Source organism: Gopherus flavomarginatus, chromosome 3 (genome assembly GCF_025201925.1).
Source record: "Gopherus flavomarginatus isolate rGopFla2 chromosome 3, rGopFla2.mat.asm, whole genome shotgun sequence".
NCBI lineage: Eukaryota > Metazoa > Chordata > Testudines > Testudinidae > Gopherus > Gopherus flavomarginatus.
In genome coordinates this window covers 136,689,986-136,710,318 of record NC_066619.1, presented here as the reverse complement: position 1 = coordinate 136,710,318, position 20,333 = coordinate 136,689,986, and the positions used below count along the sequence as shown (strand labels likewise).

General features: G+C 48.6%; 2 protein-coding genes and 1 long non-coding RNA gene across 4 annotated transcripts in view; 2 read left to right on the top strand and 1 right to left on the bottom strand.

The window, feature by feature from the left end:
* LOC127048436 (zinc finger protein 501-like) overlaps positions 1-20,333 on the bottom strand; it is a 257,068-nt gene that overhangs the window by 104,555 nt on the left and 132,180 nt on the right. The window lies entirely within an intron of this gene.
* The window catches only part of LOC127048433 (zinc finger protein 883-like), a 291,005-nt gene that overhangs the window by 231,489 nt on the left and 39,183 nt on the right, over positions 1-20,333 (top strand). The window lies entirely within an intron of this gene.
* Positions 7,553-12,191, top strand: LOC127048497 (uncharacterized). The gene is made up of 2 exons (XR_007773694.1): positions 7,553-7,653; positions 11,927-12,191. It is a non-coding gene; the product is annotated as an uncharacterized LOC127048497 (long non-coding RNA).

The window sequence follows — 20,333 nt, the reverse complement described above, 5'->3', positions numbered from 1 at the left end:
GCCCCCCCAAAGCTGTGCGGATATTAAGGTGTTTTTTGGGGAGGGGCATGATAATATTCTAGATCAATCAAATGCCCAGCTCAGCTTTCTAGCCATCCAGCAGCTCTAGGGCAGGGAAGGAAGGTGCTCTTGGTGCAGAGTGGTCACAAAATGGGTGAATTTAGTGGGGGGGGGGGTTGAGAGGTCTGCTTGAAATCCCACCCGATGCAGCCACACAGAATCACTAGCAGCGCTGGAAGAGGCCAGGAGTGGAAGCAGGTGGCCTGGGGGTGCAGGGACATTGCCCTCAGTCCTGGGCTCTGGGATGGACTAGGCTGGGTGGTGGGTTCAGTCTAGTCTTCCAGCCTGTTGCTCTCACTGGGGTTTGTGGTTTTCATCTGGCTCCACCGAAAAGATCAAACAAGCCCAGTAGAAAAGGGGAGTGAGAGAGGCGGGAAGGAGTTTGTAAGGGGTTTAAGTGGCCCATCAGTGAAAGAGTAAAACCAGAGTTTCCCCCCAGCCACCACTCCTGCAAACACTGGGGAAGGGGCAGCTCCATCCCCCACTGAGGCTATGGTGAGGGGCATCAGAGGAGGAAGGAAGCCACATGGCAGTCCCTTTCCTCCAGCCCCCAAACTCTGTCCCAAAGCCTGCACCCACCCCTCCACACTCCCTCCCAGAGCCTGCACCCCTCCACTCTTCCTCACCCCACCCCAGCCTGGAGCCTGCACCCAGCACCCAAACTCTGTCCCATTCAGCCCTGGGCAAATTTCCTTGGTTTGGCTCCCAGCCCCTCTCCTAAGGGTTGCAGCTGTCTGGAGGTGCCTGCCTTCCACACCTTCCTCATTCACAGATCATTCATTCAATAGGGCAATTGATTACAAAGTGGAGGAAAGATCTTATTCTACTTCTAGCAAAAAGACATTTTTCTTTTACCTTAATTATACTACCTTAGGGGCCCGCTATAACATATTACCAAGGTTCAATACAAAGTCATGTAAAAGTTATACAAAAATGTATAGTGCAAAGATTTATCTACAACTGCATTGATTGATTGCTGTGTGCAGTAATATAGTGACCCCTGGGTCTTTGAATGAGGCTATATCCCCAGGAGGGAGCAGCAGCAAGTCAGGGGCAAGCAGGTGGGCAAGTGGCAGGTGAGCAAAGAGACAAGCAGTGAGCTAGCAGGGGTTCTAGGGACAGGCATGGGGGTTTCTGGCAGGGGAGGGAGAAAGTGAAAGGAGGCAAGTGGTGGGTGGGGGACTGACAAAGAGGGACACAGCAAGTCAGTGAGGGACTAGGAGGTGAAGAGGGGTGTGATGGTGGGGAGGGGGTGGGTCCTATTTTACTACTGTGATCTGGTCACCCTATGTGTGCCAGGTTTCAGAGTAGCAGCCGTGTTAGTCTGTATCTGCAAAAAGAACAGGAGTAATTGTGGCACCTTAGAGACTAATAAATTTATTTCAACATAAACTTTCATGGGCTACAGGCCACTTCTTCAGCTGAATAGAATGGAATACTTCTTTTTGCTTATGTGTGCCACTTCTCCCCCTCTCCCAAACCTTCCTCTTTGTCCCATAGCTGTTTTGACAGGGTGGCTCTGAGGAAGGAGGGTTTGTTTCTGCGAGGCGGGCGACGCTGGGAGGGGACAGTGTTTCCACGGGGCCGGGCGGTGTTGGGGGGAAGGAGGGGACATAAAATAAACATTATTGAAGAAAATCAGTTGTACAACTATCAAAACGTAAATTATTTTCCTAATATGAAAGTGAAAATCTATAATTAATATTCTTTTAGAATGTGGTGACTTCTATCAATATGGGCAAGAGATATTGGTAGAAAGCACCCAAGTGAGAGTAAGAAAAGAGCCATATACAATATGATGTAATGTATGAAATATATAATTTTGTTATTATGTATATAATCATGGAAAGTAAATAATACGTGTAAACAATACATGGAAGAAATGAAAGGTGGGTTTTTTAAGTGGTTTTTTTTTTTTTAGTCATCCCTGCCGGGGCCCCATCGAAATTGTTTGAATTGAGCGCTGCACATCCTAAAGCTGGCCCTGCATTCCCCTCTCTGAGGGCCAGGCCTGCTCTCCTGGAGGTTACTTGTTCATAGGGGTCACTTTTCAGCAGGGCCAGATTCTATGTGTGGGGCAGAGAGAGTTTGTGCCCTGGACTCAGAGTGCAGAGATACACTCAGCTCTCTCCCCTGCATTGGGTGGGGAGGTGCTGCAATCCCCAGCTGCAAGGTCATGGTGGGGGATGCTGTGAGCAGCTCAACACCTCACCCTGGTGCCAGAAGTGGGGTGGGGAGTTCTAGGTGTTTCCTCCTGCCTGTGAAGTCCAACTTTCCCCAGCACATTCACTGCAGTGCAATTGGGTCACTGTTTCCATGGCTGAACAGCAAAGAATCACTCCCAGTTTCCCTTCTATCCGCAGCAGGATTAGCCTGTGTCAGTGGTTAATAAGGTGGCTCTTGTTGTAGATTGTTATTCATTCCTCACCTTGACAATTCACACAGTCCCTTTCCCAGGCAGATTCCCAGCACATCAGTGATCCTGGTAGCAGGAGTTGGGCCATGAGATTTTCAGCATTCTTTCCCCCCCTCCATCTGGAGTGAACTCACGTTTTTCCCCATCCGAGACAATCCATGAAATAACAACAGGAGCATTAAGAAAGAGGGGAGGGAACATCTCACTACCAGGGTTGGATGTGCCCAGGGCCCCCTGCTTGTCCATTGTTTCCATGGAATTTGGCCCCCTGCTTTGCACAAGGGACAGAGAAAGATCTTGCTGTTCCTGTGTCTGTGCAAGGAAAATTGTGCTGTTGTATGAAAGAGAGGCCGGAAATCGCCCGATGGTGGTACAATATCCTCAGGATTAAGACCTAAGGACTCAGGCTGAGAACTGATAGAACTCCGCTCATCTGGGATTTAACAAATTGTCTTCCATGGAGCCGGGCCAGTTCCAGCATTTTCGCCACACCAAGCGGAAAAAAAAAAGCTGCTATCAGCAGCAGCTCTACCTCTGCTGCTTTTGGCAGCAACTTCTTCCCTCTGAGAGGGCCCAATTGCTGCAGAAACCTCCCCTTTCCATTGGCCGTCCCAGACACTTACTTGCTGTGGGGTAGTGCCTGGAGCCAGCCCTGCTATGGAGACATTGGGAAGATGGAAAAAACCACAGGCTTGTATACATTGCAAGTGAAGAATAACTGAAGCTTTTGTTGTTTAAAGTTACTTCTCCTGACTGGGAATTGAACCCAGGCTGTGGCAGTGCCAACTCCTAACCAGTAGACCACCAGGGAACTGATGATGTTGTTTTTCTTCTCACTTATGCTACACTTTCATAGGCTACTTTCTAGCCACTTTCTGACAGTGCTCCATTGTTCACTCCCTGAGGGGTTAAGAACAGAGAGTGCAGGAACCCTTGTGCTCAGGGTCACAACCTCAGCCCAACACAAGCCACTGAAACAAACTCTAAGGATGCTTCCTCCAGCAGGATCACAGAGCTACACAAAAAAACCCCATGAGGAACAATCCTCCTCTGCCTTCATTTACCCCATCGCAACCCTCTCGGCAGCCAACTCTTGCAGAAAGGACACTGAGCTGATAGGAGCTCTGGCATAGAGACCAAGGGAGGGGTGTTGCTACCCCTTGGTGTGAGCAAATCACATTCTGACTCCGTGTAATGGGGCTCTGAGCTTTGCCATCTTGTGAGTTCTGAGTGCTGAGCCCCCCGGATCCTTCTGCTGGGAGCATGGTGATTGCACAACAGCTGCAAACCCTTTTCCCAATCCCCTTGTCCTCCTCGGCTTCCCCAGACCTTACCCACAAACTTATGTTTTTCAGATGAGTCAAGAAAAGGGAGTAGAATTGTCCCCCTCTGGTAACCCCTGTTCAATTCCAGGTCAGAAAGCAAAACTCTTCTGCAAGAATATCCAAAAAATATTGTGTTTCATAAGTACAGTTGTGTGGCAATTAAACGATGACCCTAAAGTTTCATAAAAGTGTGGGAAGTACGGATGTATCTGAGAAAATAGCTTGGAATGAAGGAAGACAAAACATTGATGAGTTGAGAGAACAGGCCCTGTTTCCCCCTGGTTTGGAGCTTCTCTCACAACTACTGGAACAGAAAAGCTAAGCAAATAGGGTTCTATTGTTGCAAAGGAGATTGAAGTGAGGCCATTTTCTCCGGATAGAATTAATGGTAATATCAGGAGTGGGATGTGAAACCACATCTCCATGTAGAGACCAGAACACCCAAGGGATTAGAAAAAAAGAGTCTTAAAACTAGCACTTTGGACCAGTCCACCATCCTGATACTACTTATGAACCCTAGTTATCATTAATAGCTGATGAACTCTTTAGGGCGGTCGAGATGGCACATCTCCTTCAACTCCTAGAGACCTTCTACAGCACAGTTCATTTTTAGACACACTCACCCGGATCTAAAGATACATGTTTCCTGGAGCTCCATGAGTTCTGCGGTGTTGTAATATCCCTGTTCATGTTCTAAGTGAACAAAAGATGGGTGCTGGAATTCTGAGAAAGTAACATTGACCCTCAAAATCCTGCCCTATGCGCCAGACAGTTAAGCAACCAGCACCCACAACCTCTACCATGATTGATAGCATCCTGTCTGGGAACAACTCACTTAACAACAGCTGGGGTGTGAAATCCTCATTTCTTTGTTGTTCTGTCACTGTAGTCCCCAGTTTCCTATTGCTTGTCTGTATAATCTCTGTCTGGTGCTGTGACTGTTTCTGTCTGCAGTATAATTAATTTGTTGGGTGTAAACCAATGAAGGTGGTGGGGTATAATTGGTTAGATAATCATGTTACAGTATATTAGGATTGGTTAGTTCAATTTCAGTAAAATGATTGGTTAAGGTATAGCTAAGCAGAACTCAAGTTTTACTATATAGTCTGCAGTCAGTCAGGAAGTAAGAGGGGGGATGGGGATGAGAGTCGAGGAATTGAAATTATGTTTTGCTAAGGGGGGGGGAATAGGAACAAGGACACAGACAAGCCTCTGTGGTGTCAGAGCTGGGAAGGGGGATACTGAGGAAGGAAATTGGAATCATTGCTTGCTGGAAGTTCACCCCAATAAACATCGAATTGTTTGCACCTTTGAACTTCGTGTATTGCTGCTCTCTGGTCATGAGAGAAGGACCAGGGATTGGGAGGGTGATGGGATAAACTCTCTAAAAAGTACATCTTTCATGGTGTGAAAAGCCCCAGAACCAGTATAATTAAGCTGACCTAAGTCGTGGTTAGATAGTGCTAAATGAAAGAGTGTTCTGTCAATGTAGCTTATTACAGGGATGGAAAACCCCTCCACTCACTGTAGTAACTGTCTACTCCACAGTGCTACAGCAGTGTCACAGCAGCATTTTAAGTGTAGCCAGCCTCAGAGTAAGACCAGATCTGGTTCCAGTTTGGCTCTGTGGATGCTCAGGCACTAAGACAACAGCACTGACAATACACTAATTCCTCTGTAGTTAGCAGGATTCAAACCTGTGTGGGAAGACCCCAATGGATTTCTAGGCCATCACCTTAATCACTCGATGTACAGCTGCTTCACTACACAATGATTCTGTTCTCACAGAATTGTCACTTCAAATTGCTCAGACCAGCTCCCCCAGCACACTACGGCTGTGCATTAGTGTAAGTGTGTCCATGGTGAACAGCGAGAGTTCCTGCCCATTTCCCTTCCAGCTGCAGCACGATGAGAGTGTGTTCGTGGCTAACGACATTGCTATAGATTGTTGTTCATTCCCCACACTGACAATTCAGACAGTCCCTTTCCTATTTGAATCTCCACCATATCATTCCAATAGCCGGGGGCAGGATTTCTCCGGGGCACTGAAATGTTTCAGGGGATTGGTGTGTGAGCTCAGCCTTGCATTCCATCCCTGATGTTTCATCGACTAACAAAAGCAGCAGAAAGAAAGAGCTGAGCCAATATCTCACTGTCAGAGGTTAAGGTGGCCAAGTCTCCTCTGTCTGCCCATCGCCATCGCAGGAGAGAAGAGTTCACCGGAATCAAATGCCCTGGCTCAGACCAGAGAGACAGAGAGGTTCATGGATCTGTGCAAAGGAAATTGTGTCTCTGTGTGAAAATGAGGAGGGAAATGAAATGTTCACATGGTGGCCCAGTGCCCTAACGAAGGTGGGTGAAGGACTCAGGCTGGGAAATGATTTAACAGGGGTTTGTATCAATTTATTGCCCTGATTAAAAGCTATGGTTAAAAGGCAGCCACTGTTGTTAGTACCTGAACCTGTGTAGGGACACCCAAGTGAGTATCAAGTCCACTGCCTTAACCAGGGATAGTCGATTATTTTATCAAGATCCAAATTTCTTGGTCAAGATATAGTCAATGTCTAGACTCCAAAGAAAATAATACACTGATGATAATAAGAAGAATTTAGAAACAATTTGCAGTCGCTATGGGCATAACTATGATGATTGTCTCGTGTTTCACTCATTATATCTGGCACCACCACTGCCTTTCCCTTTAGCCTTGTAGTTTACCCAGGGTGAAACTAAACATCTCTTCAGATACCAGGGAGTGTTTGTGTTCATTCCTGTTAGCTACACAGGGGTTTGATGTAGCTGCTTTCAATCCTCCAGCTCTGCCCTGATAAGTAACATTTCAGGGTGTCACTGAACTGAAGGAATGACAGGGCCGGCTCCAGGCACCAGCTGAGCAAGCTCGTGCTTGGGGCGGCAGACTGTAGGCGGCGGTATTCCGCCCAAACCTAGGGCGGCACGGCCATTTGTTTGTTTTTGTTCACTGCTCCCGCCATCTTGTAGGGGGCGGAGGATGGGAGCGCCCTGCAGCAAACTCGGCAGGACAACCCATGTCCTTCCCTCCCCACCGACAGGAGTGGCATGGAGCCCTCCTGGCAGATGGCGCGGCAGTCGCGGCTGCGTGGCGAGTGCCCCACTGAAGCCCTGGCTGCCCCCCTTCTCCCTCTCCCCCCATTAGACTGGGCACACACTCTGCAGCACAGGGTGTCCCCCTGCACCCTGGCTCCAGCCGCCCTGTAGGGTTTTTGGTTTTGTTTTTTCCTCTGCTTTGCCGGTCGTGCCGTTATCCCCTCCCTCGCTTTGCCGCTCCAGCCGCACTGTTTTTGTTTTGTCTCCCCCTCGACCGCACTTTGCCACTCCAGCCACGCTGTTTTTGTTTTGTCTCCCCCCCGACCCCACTTTGTCAATCCAGCCGTGCCGTTTTTGTTTTGTCCCCCGCGTTTGCTGCTCCAGTCACGCCATGTCCCCTCCTTTGCAGCTCCAGCCACGCCGTTTTTGTTTTGTTCCCCCCCGGCCCCCCTTTGCCACTCCAACCGCGCTGTTTTTTGTTTTGTTCATGCCCCCCCTCTCCTACCCACTTTGCCGCTTCGGCTGCACCATGTTTTTTTGTGTTTTTTCCCCTGCTTTGTTGCTCCCGTGCGCCCCTCCCCTTTTTTTTTTGGCTTGGGGTGGCAAAAAAGCCAGAGCCGGCCCTGAGGAGGGAGATCATTTTTTGACAGATTATGCCTCCTCTTAAAGGTGTTTGTCTGGCTTGCAGCTCTGGTTCCGAGGTCTCTCCTGAGGGAAGAAAGTTTCTGAGCAAAACGCTAAAACTTTTAACAGAGAGGAGGGAAAGGTGATGGCCACATGATGGGACCAGTATGTACCACAACATGGTTCTTTTTGTGGGATGACTCTGAAGATTGACTGATCTCCACTCCCTTGGATTTGAAGAGATGTTTAGTTGTGCACTTGGGAACCTATAAGGCTGAAGCAATTTTATGGATGGTGAACCTACGACTGAAGGTTTTTTAGTGTTGTAGAAATAGTTAAAAATACTTAGCTTAAACTGGAACTGCCTGTTATTAAAGGCTGGTTTCCCCACCTCAGTTCCATAGGCTCTGCTAGAAACACCCTGGGTTCTCTCCTGCCTCGGTGGGAACTAGAGGAAATTCTCCCCTGCTACCCTTGACTCCAGGCTGATTTTTCTGGGGAGGGGAAGTGGAATTGATTTGTTAGCTGTTGAGAAGGGAGCCGGGCCAGTTCTCAGGGAACGAGAACTCCCAGCATCTTCCCAGCCCAGCCCAGGCTGCTGCCCTGTCCGAGCCTCTGTTCCCCTGGGGTCCCTGCATGTTTGACTCTAGAGCAGGCCGGGAGCAGCAGCTGAGGCAGACGACAGCCTGGGCTGGGCAGATTAGAAGGAGTTTAGCAAACAAAAAAGGTAAAATGGCAGTGGAGTATTACCTTGGACTCGATGGCATTTCTTCATTGGTCTGTCTGCTTTGGGGCAGGGACAAGAACACGTCCTGCTGCATTTGTTATTTCAAAGGGTGGTTTAAAATTTTCATTCTCACACCCGGTGCACAAAGCAGGACTCAACCCTTGGCATAAACTAGGTGAGCTGCCCACAGATTCTGGCAGCTACAATGAGCATTTGGTGTGAGAGCTCAGACCTGCCCCTGTCCCAGAGGGAAGGGGTCATCTGTGTGGGGACTGGACCACTGACCTACCCGCTCCAAATTCCCAAACTTTCAGTAACTCTGTTATCAGTGCCTGTGAGTGTTTTTTAAACCATAAGTAAAACCACACTGGGCTAGACTAAAGGCCCATCTAGGTCTGAATCTTGTCTTCTGACAGTAGCCAAAAAAAGGTGCCCCAACAACGAGTCAACAAGGCACCACTGGGAGTTGAATCCAGGATCTCCTGTTTACAAAACAGGCACGTTAGCCAGCTAAGCCATGGTGCCTGTGGGTGGCTAAAACCCACTGTCTGCCCACACCTCACTCTCTGCCATCGCGACCAGGGCCTGACAAGCTTTGCTTGTATTTGGATTCTGCAAAGCAGAGGAGCAGGTGACGTTTTCCTTACAAGTTGTGTGTGAGTGAATCTTTGGCCAGGTCTGCACTACAAAATTGTTTCAGCAGAATTATATTGCTCAGGTGTGTGAAAAACACACAACCTTGCCTCGGTTGGCAGCTTGTGGCTGGTGTACACACTGCAATGCCACATCTGGCGACAAAACTGCCCTGTTTTGCTGACAAAATAAAACAACTTCGATGAGAGGCCTAGAGCTTTTTGCAGCAAACTTAAAGTGACAGAGTAGACGCAGCTGTTTATTATATCACCATAACTGGCCTCCTCCAGTATCCCACAATGCCCGCCGTTAACTCGCCTGCCCTGCATTCCTGCTACAGAGCCATGGGTCCCTCCCCTTTCATTGCTCTGGGAAGTTCTGACAGCTGAGCCTGCAGCTCTGCTCTGGCAGCCAGGAGCAAATCACTGCCGTGGATGCTGCTCTCTCCCGCACTGCGAACACAGAGCAGGGTGGCGGGAACTTCCTTACAGTGTGGGGGGACCACTGGCATCCGAACTGTGACATGCCCAGGACACCCCTTCCCTCGAGAAGGCTCTTACCTTCTAAACAGGGACGGCTGTTTGCTAGCAAAATCAGGAAAAGGGAAGGAGAAAACTCGAAAGAGGATCTTCCTAGCGCTCACGTCCGTGAACCCGAATATTCTCTCAGTCCTCAAAGAGAGACCTGGAGAAGGAGACTTGCTGAAGTAAAGCCACAGGGGTGTCTGAGCTTTCCCTGGCCCCTCGCCCCTCGCCCCTCTCCTGCCTGGCTGATGTCAGGATCTCTCTGTGAGGTCACCACCTCCCCACCACCTTTGACCAATAGTCTGAGGTCCTGTAAAGGGCCTTTGTGATGTCACTGCCACACCCCTCCCTTGCTGTGCTAATGTCCTGCCCCTGGCCAGGCACTTTGGAGGTTTGAGCTACTCCCTGTGAATCACTCCATTCAAGGAGCGTTCCTTCTAGGCAGCAAGTCGGCTAGACAGGAAAACATCAGATGCTGCTCCCAATGTTACACTCAGTTTTTCAGAAATTAGTCGACTTTATGGCCAGAAGAGAACATTAGAGCATCTAATCTGACCCCCTGCATATCACAGGCCTCCTGTAGGACACGATAGCTACTTTTGGGGCAAACACATTCCAGAAAGACATCTAGTCTTCATTAAATGACATCAGAAGATGGTGAATCCACCACTTTCCTTAGTAGCTTGATCCTGTGGTGAAACATCCTTGCTGTTGAATTTTTGTGCCTTATTTGTAATATGAATTTGTCTCTTTTCACCGTCCAGCCATTGGGGCTTGTTATGCCTTTCTCTGTTCGATTAAAGAGCCCTTTAATACCCAATCTTTTCTCCTCATTAAAGCCCTTCAAGACTTCAATGAAGTCAGCTTTCAATCTTCTTTTGATAAGCTAAACAGGTTGAGCTCTTTCAGTAGCTCACTAGAAGGCATTTTTCTCCAGCCCTCAGAACATTTGGTGGCTTTTTGCTGGCCCAGCTCCAATTTCACAACATCTTTTTCAAATGAGGACACCAAAACTGGAGGCAGTATTCCAATATCAGTCTCACTGATGCTGTGCCACTTCCTGTAATGTTATTGACATAATCTGTAACTGTATAGATCACCATTGCGACCACTCTTATATATTTTCAGCCAATATTGTAGAAAGATTGTCATGTAAGGGGTCTGTGGAGAGGTTCTGATTGGCTGATTAGAATGATGCTGTTTCTGGATGTGTATCATTTTTGTAGTTGACGTTATAAATATTGGCTCTATGCTGTCCATATTTCAAACGTGTGCTCTGCTTCCGGGGAACACCCCAGACAAGTTGGTGTTAGTTCTGCCTAGCCTGCTTGATGGCCCATTAAGGACCATCAGCTATACAATCGATCCATTGAGAGAAGGCAGATATGCCTTGTGACTCATCAAGGTATGCAGGGACCTGCCTATGGACAGAACTCTAAGGTTTTTCATTGTCACATGCTGGATAGAGTGTCCTTGGGACAAAGAAAGCAAAGACCACGTGGCAAGAGACTATAAAAAGCCGATGCCTCATCTGCATCTTGTCTTCAGTCCTGCTTCATACCTCTGGAGGGGCTTTGCTACAAACTGAAGCTCTCCGCAAAGGACTGAATGACCCATCCAAGCTGTGGATGTACTCCAGAGACTTGATTTCAACCTGCAGTTTATTCCATGACTGCTACAAGCCTGAACCCAAGATCTTTGCCATTACTGGATGTGAAGAGTTAAAATTCATCTGCATTTTATATAACAACCTGGTCTATGGATTGTGCCAGCTCTTTTCCAGACCCAAAGTCCAGAGTATGGTCGAGCGACCAGAGGCATAGGAAATCATGATCAGCTAAGAGAAAGCTGGGGTAAACAGAAAGCCTTGCTTGCTAAGATAGACCTAGTCAGCAAAATCCCAGGTGTTGGAGCTAAGAACTAAAGAATTGTGTCTTATTCAGAGTTACAGATTGAACAAAGAATCTCTGTTTCTATTGTGTTTGATTCTTCTGTAGGGAGACGTTCTTCACACAGATCCAACCTTGAATTTATGAAAAGTTGGCACATGTTAGTATAAGATACGACATCCTTCCACCTCCCTTCCAAGGGACTAATTCCTGCCTTTAGATACACAGAAAACAATCTTTATTGCCATATACTTTCAATGTTTCTTTGCTTTAACCCCTAGTAATGTACCTGTTGGACAATCAAAGGAGTTGCTCCATTCCTATGGACCCCAAATCAGAATTCGACATATATATTTTATACTACTAACATTTTATCAAAGTATTCATTAAATGTTAACTTACTAACTTGAGACCATGGGCGGAGACATTATGTAACCTGTTAACCATTGGCTAATGTGCTATCTTGTCTTGCTGCATAACCTAAGTTGGGGTGCGGGACTGCCTACCCTGTCACTTTCCCCTGCCCATGGAAAATCTCTATATTCTATTGTAATTAATTAATTGACAGTGCCTCTGAGCCTAATAAGCAAGGTAACACTCCGCCAGCGCTGTGTGCAATAAACTCCTCTGCTTAACCTCTACACAGTGTAGTTTTCGTCCTTCAGAGAACAAAGAAAGAGATGGAGGCCAGGTGACCAGGTTGCCAGGGAAAGAGAACCAAGGACAGAAGAGGGACAAAACGGCCTGGCTGAGCTGCACTGTTGGAAGCAAAGAGTCTGCTGGTTTTGGGACTCAAGGGAAGAGCCCAGGCTCTGAGTTTTGGGTCTCATGAAGATGGACTTTGCTGAATCTTCCTACTTCCTGTGCTAACAAAGAACTTTCCCAGGCTGTATTCCAGAGCACTAATAAACCTTCTGTTTTACAACGCTGGCTGAGAGTCACTGGTGATTGTGGAAGTTGGGGGTGCATGACTTCTTTGGGGGGGTGTAAGGCTTTCCCAGGTGTCCTGCTAAGGTGACTCACTATAGGAAGCTCCTGGCATGGGACAGATGCTGAAAGGTCCAAGGTCAGTCCCAGGACGTGCTGAAGGCAAAGAAGTTTCCCCAGTGACAGCATCCCCTGGGCGTTGTCACACTGATGAGGACCCTGCCTGAGTTTGGTTCAGAGCTGTTCCAGAGCACTGAGCCTGTGTCAGCCCCCCAGCATGTGACCTAAAGGCACCACTCTGGCAAAGCTCCCTGTCCCTGGGCTTTGGCATCACTAGCTCCTCCTCAGTGACTAGGGGTCAGTTTAGGGCAGTGATTCCCAAAATGTGGGGCATGCCTCCTAGGGGGGCACAGAGGAATGTTCATGGAGGCACCTCAGAGTTGAGCCAGCCCCCATGGAGGTCAGGGAGGAAGCACCACTCAGCCCCACTCTGTCCCAGCTCTTCGCCTACCCTACCCTCAGCCTGAGCCCCTGGCCCAGCCGTGACCCCCTTACCTGTGTCTGCACCCCTCTCCCCAGCAAGCCACAGCCCCCCTCCCAGCCCTGGTTCTTGACCGCAGCTTCCGGGGGGCCATAGCCATGGATAAGAGGGCACAGTGTGAAATGTTTGGGGACCACTGGTTTAGGGTGACGTTCTCAATTGCTTCTATGCAGTCCAATAAAAGCTATTTTTCACCCCTGCCTTTCACTCATACAGGAAGGATAATAACATTTCATTCCACTCAGTGCTAAAGTGATTTGTAACCCGCCACCAGCCAAAACTGGTCATTTTGGGGAAGCGGCCCCATCATGTTGCATAGCTAGGCAGAGTAGGTGGGTCTGTGCAAACACGGTCTGTTCCTGAAGCCTTTCCCACAGCTGGTCACTAGGTGTGAGAGGGGAGCTCATTTAGCCCCTGCTTCCACTTAGTATTTAAAAACACCTTAGTGTCACCATCTCTGCTGGCCTTAGATTGCTCCTCCTGTCCATTTCCTAACAGCTGAGATGAGGTGGCTGAGTGGTTAAGGTGATGAACTGCTAGTCCATTGTGCTCTGTCTGCGTGGATTTGAATCCCATCATCATCAGGGGCATTTAGTCTTCACCCCTCCTTTATAGACAGCCATCTACCCCTTTGGTACAATGACAGATCAAACAATGTTGCTTCCTGCAAACAAAAACCTGCTCAGAAACTCCCTTGCTTTAAATAAAATGTTTAAATCTCAGATTTCTAAAAAAAAAATTTCTCTATTCCTGTATGTCTTAGTTTACATCTCAAAAAGTAACAGCCTCGTAATCTCCCCCAGACACCCTGGGACCTCCCCAAATTACTAAAATACCCCAGTTCTCAGCAAGGCCACGACAGTGACCCACAGCTAGAGTGTCTAGGCCAAGCTGTTCTGAAGGAGGCAACTCAAACATTTTCTCCCTGCTTCCCTTGGCAAGGTCTGACTGGGAAAACAAAATTCCCCAAACTGAAAATTTTTTGCTGAAAAACCAATACTAGCTATTTGGGGACTTTGGTTTGAATGTATTATTATTATTATTATCTTCTGATTTCTGAAGCAGTTTTGTCCTCCAGGAGTGTTTCCAGCTGTTGAGTTGTGGGGGAGAGAGGCCAAGTCATGATGTCTCTTCCCCTCTTTCATAGTTTCTTCCAACTTTCTAGAAAGCTCCTTTGCTATGATGTGAGTCAAGCAGTGCCCATTGTTGCTGTGTTATCTCGGCGAAGTCTGCATTGTACACGGTTCCTGGGATAGTCCTTGGGAGTGTAGCTACCTTTAATGGGACAGCAGTGAGTCTGGCTCCTCCATTTTTGCACCTGAAAGGCTGGTGGGGAGCATTTCCCAACCTCATAACATATTTCTGTAATGCATACAGAGCAAACTTCATAACTTCCCAAACCAATGTGAGCACACAGAATGCAAGAAGACATTAACGTTCAACAGATGAACAGTTCAAGATTTTTAGAATGATACCTCACCAGGCAGACTTTGTTCAAAACGTATCATCACTATATGAGAGTGGTGAATATGGGGCTTGCAGGGTGCTGCTTTGAGCACAGCGTGCCACACCTGGGCTTCCATTGCAATGGGAACGTACCCTTAGAGTCCATCTCTCCTGGGATAAAGATGGCAGCATGGCTGGCCTGTGTCATCTGACTTGGGCTCCTGGATCTAAAGCTGAGAGGCTAAAAACTGTGGTGCAGATATTTGTGTTTACACTGAAGCCTGGGTTCAGAAACCCTCACCCCTCGTGGGATCTCAGAGGTTGGGTTCAAGCCCATATGTCTGCACTGTAATTTTATCATCTTGCAGTCCAAGTCCCATACCCTGAGTCAGCTGACCTGGGCTTTGGGACAGGTGCCCTGGGTGTTTTAATCACAGTGTAGACATAATATTAGGGTAGGTCTACAGTGCAATGAAAGACCCAGAGCAGGCTTGTGTCAGATTAATCAGGGTCACGTGGCTTGGGCTGTAAAGTTGCAGTGTACGTGTCTGGCTCGGGCTCAGTACCCTGCTCTAGGAGTCCAGAAGATTGGGCGGGAGTTTAGCAAGTGGAAATGGTAAAACCGCAGTGGAGTATTACCCTGGACTCATGGCAGTTCTCCATTGGTCTGTCTGCTTTTGGGGCAGGGATAATAACTTCCAGTGGTGCCCTGTTGAGTGGCTTTTGGGGCACCTGCTCTTGGCTGCTGTCCAAAGGACCTTTGGTCTAGCCCAGTGTGGGGTTTCTTATGGTTTAAATTACACGCACAGGCACTGATAACAGAGTTACTGAACGTTTAGGAGTTAAGAACTGGTAGGTCAGTGGTCCAGTCCCCTCATGGATGACCCCCTCCCTCTGGGACAGGGGCAGCTCTGAGCTCTCACACCAAATGCTCATTGTAGCTGCCAGAATCTGTGGGCAGCTCACCTAGTTTATGCCGAGGGTTGAGTCCTGCTTTGTGCCCAGTGTCTGAGAATGAAAAACCTAAACCACCCTATGAAATAACGAATGCAGCAGGACGTGTTCTTGTCTCTGCCCCAAAGCAGACAGATCAATGGAGAAATGCCATTGAGTCCATGGTAATACTCCACTGTGGTTTTACCTTTTTTGCTTGCTAAACTCCCTCCCAACTTTGAGGGGGCCCAGAGCCCAGTATTTAGCCTGAGCTGAGACATCTACACTGCAAATTTACCACCCCACGGCCAAAGCCTCGGTAGCCTGAGATGACATGGGACAGCCCTTGGTGCCCCAATAACAAGGAGACTGAGAATCCAACACCAGCCAAAAGTGATCATTTCTGCAAGCAACCCAACATATTTCCAACATACTATAAAATCCACATGCAGACTCACACACGAAACCTTGCAAGAAAATCTTCCTGAGGGGGTCTGAAGCACCTGCTGCTGGAGGGAAGGAGGACGCCGTGGGTTGGGATTGAGGGGCACTGGGAATAGGAGGGGGCTGTGGGTTGGGATAGAGGAGAAGGGTGAAGAGGAGTAGGCTCTGGTTGGGAGTGAGGAGCAGTGTGCATAGGAGGGACTGAGGGTTGGGATTGAGGGGCACAGGGAATAGGAGAAGACATGGGTTTGGGCTGAAGAGTATCGTCATTTGGGGATCCAGCAGGACAGGGGAAGGCAGCAGGTGATTCTAATTCCTTAGGGATATTGTGTGTGTGTGTGTGTGTGTGTGCGCGCGCGCGCGCACGTGCAGGGGAGGGACATGCTATATGCCTAGAGGCCTTTATTCCTCCAGGCTGCAAGGACAGAGGGGCTGTCAGGAAGTTGCCCCTTCAAACCCACACACAAGAAGACCCTTTTGAGGAAAAGGAAAATCCTCAAGAGAAAAAGTACCATCAAAGAGGACTCCAGAAAGACAGTTTAAGATCTTTGTGAGTAGTTTATCGCCTGACCATGGACTTGAATCCCAGACTCTTCAATTAAAGCTCTCCTGCCTTACCAACTGAGCTAGACAGGGTCACAAAGGAAAAGAGCAAGCCGGTGCAGAGGAGAAACTAGGCAAGAAAACAAGTGTGGGAAACTAGGGAAAACCTGCTGCTCTCTCTGACCTGGTCAACACTACGAGTTTATATAGAATTTAGCAGCATTAAATCACATTGACCCTGCACTCGTCCACACAACGAAGCCCTTTATATCGATATAAAGGGCTCTTAATATCGATATCTGTACTCCTCCCGGACGAGGGGAGTAGTACTGAAATAGGTATTGACATGTCAGATTAGGGTTAATGTGGCCGCAATTCAATGGTATTGGCCTCCCGGCGCTATCCAACAGTGCACCATTGTGACCGCTCTGGACAGCAATCTAATCTCAGATGCATTGGCCAGGTAGACTGGAAAAGCTCTGTGAACTTTTGAATTTCATTTCCTGTTTGCCCAGCGTGGAGCACCGATCAGAACAGGTGACCATGCTGTCCCAGAATCAAAAAATAGCTCCAGCATGGACTGTATGGGAGATACTGGATCTGATCTCTATATGGGGAGATGAATCTGTTCTATCAGAACTCTGTTCCAAAAGACGAAATGCCAAAACATTTGAAATAATTTCCAAGGCTATGATGGACAGAGGCCACAACAGGCACTCAACACAGTGTGAAACTTAAGGAGCTGAGACAAGCGTACCAGAAGGCCGAAGAATGAAACGGAGGGAGGGGCGACTGACGTCTGTAGCTATTCCACAGTTCCCACACTCTCCGAAAAACCATTTGAATTGTTGGCTGACTTCCCAAAGCCTGAAGGGTCAAAAACATTGTTGCGGGTGGTTCAGGGTATATGTCATCGCCCCTCTTCCCCCACCCCTTGAAAGCAAAGGGAAAAAAATCATTTCTCACCTTTTTTCAATGTCACCGTATGTCTACTAGAAGCTGCTGGCAGACGTGGTGCTGCAGCGCTACACAGCAGCATCCCCTTCCCTTCCCTCGCAGACGGCAGATGGTACAGTAGGACTGGTATCCATCATCGTTGTCCCGTGAGTGCTCCTGGCTGGCCTCGGTGAGGTTGGCCAGGGATGCATGGGCAAAAATGGGAATGACTCCCAGGTCATTCTCTTCTTTAAGCTTTGTCTAATGGAGATTCAGTCCTGCCTGGAATATCATGGCAGTTGGAGGCTGTGCTCCCCTCCCCCCTTTGAGCTCTGCTTGCAGAGGCAATAAAGTCAGTGTTGTTTCAAATTCCTGCATTCTTTATTACTTCATCACACAGATGGGGGGACACTGCCACGGTAGCCCAGAAGGGTGGGGGAGGAGGGAAGCAACGGGTGGGGTTGTTGCAGGGGCACCCCCTAGAATGACATGCAGCTCATCATTTCTGCAGGATGTCTGGGGCTTTGACCCAGAACGGCGGTTTGCCTTTCTGGTTCTTTAGTAGACTTGCCTGATAGTCTAGACAGGACTGACTCTCCCTTTAGACAAAACTCAAAGAAGGGAATGACCTGGGGAGTTAATCCCATTTGTGTCCATGCGCCCCTGGCCGACCTCACCGAGGCCTGCCAGGAGCACCCATGACAGCAGCAGACAGTACAGTGTAACTGGTAACTGTCATTGTCAACTTGCAAAGCAGCAGACGGGACGGTATGGCTGGTAACCATCTCTGCTAACTTGCAAAAGGCAAGAGGATGCTGCTGTGTAGCGCTACAGTACCACGTCTGTCAGCACCATCCAGTAGACATACGGTGATAGTGAAAAAAGGCTGAACAGGCTCCATGGTTGCCGTGCTATGGCATCTGCCCAGGCAATCCAGGAAAAAGGGCAAGAAAAGATTGTCTGCCTTTGCTTTCATGGAGGGAGGATTGAGTGACAACATTTACCCAGAATCACCCGTGACCCTGTTTTTGTCCCATCAGGCATTGGGATCTCAACCCAGAATTCCAATGGGTGGAGGAGACTGCGGGATTTATGGGGTAGCTATGGGATAGCTACCCACAGCGCCACGCTGTGGAAATCGACGCTAGCCTTGGTACAGGGATACACACCTCCGAATTAATGTGCTTAGTGTGTCTGCGTGCACTCGACTTAATACAATCTGTTTCCAAAAACCAGTTTCTGTAAAATTGGAATAATCCTGTAGTGTAGACATACCCTGTGATTAACAACTTTGGTGGCTAATTGAAAGGTTGATGGTTCAAACCCAAGTGAAGATGGAGGTGGTTTTTTTTAGTGATGAAAATCCAGTACATTTTAACAGGCAGAAAGTCTCCTCAATGCTGGTCTAGCCTCACTGGGCAAGCATAAGTGGTACTTTTGCCAGATTCATTGGTGGTATAGTGGTGAGCATAGTTGCCTTCCCAACAGTTGACCTGGGTGCGGTTCCCAGCCAATGCAGTGATGTAACTTTTTCTCTGCTGGGAATTGGTTTAATTTCAGTCACATTGTATCAGTTTAGCAATGGAATGAGAGAATCAATGTCCTGCAGGTCATTCAACACACAATGGAGGAAGAAAGGGGCAGGACTATACAATGAGCTGTTGGAGTTATCCTGGTATTACAATGTTTGGTTTGTTTTTTAAAAAATTTCCTTTACTTTTCTCTCCCTTTTAGACTCAGAGCCTTTAAGGTCAGAAGGGGCCAGTGTGATCATCTAGTCCAACCTGCTGCACCTTACAGGCCAAAAGATGCCCCTCCCCTCCTGTAATAGACTCGGGAGGAGAGGCAGCTCTATGCACTGCCCTTACCACAGGCAGCACATGGAGACCCTTTGCTCCCCTCCTCCGATGGGTGTGTAGAGATGTGCCAGGAGCACTGAGGTGGCCCCCTGCCCACTCTACCTCCATCCCTCCGTGTCACTCCCAGAAATGGCCAGCATGTCCCGGCATCCCCTGGGGCAGGGGGAGTGTCTCCATTCACTGCCTCTGCCCCGAGGACCAAATCCGCAGCTCCCATTGGCTAGGAACTGCAGCCAATCAGAGCTCTGGGGGCAGCACCTGCAGGCAGCGGCACACAGAGACCCCTGGCATGGCCCACCTTGGAGCTGCTGACGCAGGGTTGTGTGTACCAGTCACTTTGGGAGCTGCACTGCCTGGGGTAAGCATCACCCCTCAAGCACCTCAACCCCCTCCTCCAGTGCAGAGCCAGCACCCCACACCCAAATTTCCTCCCAGAGCTTTGCTTGTCTTCCTTTCACCCAGAACCGTCCTGCTCCTGGGATGCAAGTAGCCATCCCTGGTAAGCCAAGAGGCAGGCACAGGATTTTACCTCCCAGCAGCCAACCACACCTCCCCAGGCTTTGCAGAACGAATGATGGTGCTTTACTAACCCCACTTAGCTGCACTGAGGCACTTAGCTTCTGCCCTGCTTTCCTCAGCTTGACTTTCCTCTTTTACCCCATTCCTGCCTCACTCTCTCCTTTGGCAAGTCACACAAAGGAGGCCAGCAGGAAGAGCCAACCTCCGTAGGCCAATCTCCCAGGGCAGAGGAGGCCAAGTCATAAGGCTTCAAAAGGTGACTGGCCCAGACCCTCTAGCTTTCCTTTGCTGAGGCCAAAGCTTTTTCTCAGCTCATTTCACCACTCTCTGCCATGCAAGGGTTGAGGTTGCTGCACGACAGGACAGTAGTAGGAGCGCTTTGCTGGACAGGCAGAAGAAGTAAACCCTCCTGTTTCTGTCCGCTTTTGAACAAGGGACCTTTCACATGTTAGGCAAATGTGAGAAGCACTACACTACAGAAACTGTGTTGCAGTGCTTTCTCCCTCCCTTCAGAAGAACATAAGAATGGCTATACTGGGTCAGACCAAAGGTCCATCCAGCCCAGGATCCTATCTGCCAACAGTGACCAATGCCAGGTGCCCCAGAGGGAATGAACCTAACAGGTAATGATCAAATGATCTCTCTCCTACCATCCATCTCCATCCTCTGACAAACAGAGGCTAGAAACACCATTCCTTACCCATCCTGGATAATAGCCATCAATGGACTTAACCTCCATGAATTTATCTAGCTTTTTGTTAAACCCTGTTATAGTCCCAGCCTTCACAACCTCCTCAGGCAAGGAGTTCGACATGTTGACTGTGCGCTGTGTGAAGAACCTTCTTTTATTTGTCTTAAACCTGCTGCCCTTTACTTTCATTTCGTGTTCCCTAGTTCTTATATTGTGAGAACAAGTAAATAACT